Here is a 2,940-nt window from a genome sequence, read left to right as displayed (position 1 = left end):
CTTTGCAGCAAATTTTATGTCAGAACACCAACGGACACCAATTACACCCTCTGTGAGCTTCTTGTCTTTGAAATCGAGAGTTTAACATGTTTTTGAATGATTTTTCAAGATGCCCATCCACATCCATTGTATGACCAAAACGGTGGTAGAGCAATTATCAACTTTCTTGAAAAACCTAGTTTTGTCAACGTTTTGATCTGAACCATTGTATATGATCATAAGTAACCTTAAAACAGGGCTAAACATGCTTTTTCCCTTTACTACTCCTTTAACTTCAGTCAGAAGTCAAACTCTTCAACTTTTTACAAATCATAACCACAGCTACTTTTTAAGCAGTGACGTGTCCGTACCGTTGCACACCAGCAGTAGAGGGCAGGCATGGGGAAAGCATGGACAGTTTTAGACTGCTCTATCTCAAGAAGTGTCACAGCCTTTATATTTACCCCATAGGAATCCTGGGATCCAGATGAACATTTCGGTAGATGATATGTTCATGTAGTTTAAAAACATTAGGAGTGGGGTCAAGTTAGAAAACAGGTATGATTTCAAAATTAGCAACTCAAAAGCTAGAGTGGAGTGCCATTCGTTTCAATGGTGAGCATGGTTGTCAAACAAATCAGCAAATCATGTGAACATTTCGATATATAATATGTGTATGTGCTGTTAAAACTTGGAGTGCTGTCAGTTTACAAAATGTGTGGACATTTTCAAACTGCCACCACTCTAAAACTAAGCATTCTATCAATCTTTTTAATGGGACAAAGAATAGACTACATATTTCAATGATGGATAAAACTTGTCACTGCTTCTACATTTTTCAAGCTACACTGATATATTTAAATGTATTTCAGTGTTGAGATAGAGCTGTCTGAAACCAGCCATGCTTTCCTCATATAGAATGAATGGTGGTACTTAGGACAAGACCATGCTCCCCAGTAGAATGTTCAGAACACTCCAGGTGTTGGTAATTTCAGATGCATACACATTTTCTGTTTCATTTAAATTTTTGACTGCTTTTGACTCCCTGCATTCACCTGGGTGTGATTTTTATATATAATAGACCTAAGTGTACAGTATTTCTTCAATCATTTTCAAACTTGTATTTTGTGTGTGTGTGTTTGTCCATTCTTTAGGCTTAAACTTCCTGGTTTTGGTCAGATCCAAGAAGAGTGTTACGGCGGCACCACCGCGCGCATTCCCCTCCGCTCCTCCGAGCTTGCCGGTGGCCCGACGCAACGTGCGTCGGTCCGGCTCTACCCCGCGGCGTTCGGGGTCTCCCGAATTCCCGCCTCCTGAGAGTATTCCTGAGACGCCCAGCACCTCAGCACGCGCACAGCGCGCGCTCCAACGCCACAGGTGAAGGCAATCGTGGTGATTAGTGAACGCGCTTACGGCTGAGTGCTGCGCACCGGGTCCCAATCATCATCATCGCCTGCCTACAAGAACCCTGGTTTTCTCCATGCTCATCGCCAGAACTTCCCATAGAATTCCTGTGGCAAGTACCCTAGCCAGCGTAGCCTACCTTGTTGATTGCTGTCCGTATCTCTGTTTTTGCTTATCCATTTTTTCTCGTTCCGTTTTACTTTCCCTCCAGACCCAGTGTGCAGTGCTCGGCTTGCCTGCTATCACCACCCCTGGACTGAAACACGGATTCCCTGACCCCCCTTCTGGATATGGACTTTGACTACGGATTACGGATATTGGACATTGTTTGCTGATCGCCTGACCCCTGCCTGTTTATCGTTTTTGACCTTGCCTGCTGGACTTATTAAGTTATTATTAAACCGCCCTTTGGGCTTTGCATTTTTCTCTGCCTCCGGTGTCGTGCGTTTGGGTCCAAATCCAACCCAGTCATAACAGAAGTTCTGGCCAGTATGGACCCAGCCGACACTGGAGAGCAGTGGACCCAGCCCCAGCGTGAACCTCACCTAGCTAACCCCAAGCCATATGATGGGACCTTCTCTGAGTGTAGGGGCTTCCTCATGCAGTGTGGATACATTTTCCAACATCAACCCAGCATGTATTGGTCTGACGCTGCACGGGTGGGCTACATTGCTACACTCACCACTGGGGAGGCTCTGAAGTGGGTCCAGGCAGCCCTGGGTCCGGGCAGTCACCTCCGCGATGACTATGCTGCTTTTGAGGCCGAGTTTAGGCTAGTTTTTGATCATGCGGCTGATGGTCAGGACGTTAATGCCCGTCTCACCACCATCCAGCAGGGTGGCCGCTCCGTGGCTGCCTACGCTACCGAGTTCCGCACCCTGGCTATGGGTAGCGGGTGGAACGACGTCGGTCTGCGCAGCGAGTTCCGACGAGGCCTGAGCGAGACTCTCAAGGACGCGCTGGTCAGGGACCGCCCCACCTCCCTTAACCAACTCATCTTTCTCGCTATGGAAATCGACGAACGCAACCAGGAGAGGAAGCGTGAGAAGGCGCTGCGTCATCCCGCCCCCTCTGGTCGCTCTCCGGGCAACTCCTCCACCGTTCCACTTACCCTGACCATGCCTGCTCTCACCAGCGAAGAGCCCATGCAAGTGGGTAGGGCTCGCCTCACGGCTGTTGAGAAGGACCGAAGGAGGGCACTGGGATTATGTCTCTACTGTGGAGCTAAGGGCCATCTGAGGGACAACTGTCCCACTCTGCCAAGAAGAGTAGGCTCACCAGCCAGGAGGGGATTTCTGGTGAGCCGTGTTACCCATTCCCCACAATCTGTCAGCCCTGCCCGGTTCGAAGTTACCCTCGCCTGGCACGGGCAGACGCTTACCATCGGTGCGCTCATTGACTCTGGGGCTGATGACAACTTTGTGGATGCGCACCTTGCCGCCTCAGCGGCTTTCCCCCTCGCCGCCCTGGAAACCCCTCTCACCATCTCGGCCTTGGATGGACACGACCTAGGCCCCCTCACACACCGGACCGAGCCACTGACCATGACAATTTCCG

The sequence above is a fragment of the Borostomias antarcticus genome (assembly GCF_949987555.1).
Source record: "Borostomias antarcticus genome assembly, contig: scaffold_65, whole genome shotgun sequence".
In the NCBI taxonomy this organism is placed as follows: Eukaryota; Metazoa; Chordata; class Actinopteri; order Stomiiformes; family Stomiidae; genus Borostomias; species Borostomias antarcticus.
Note: the sequence above shows the minus strand (reverse complement) of the source record.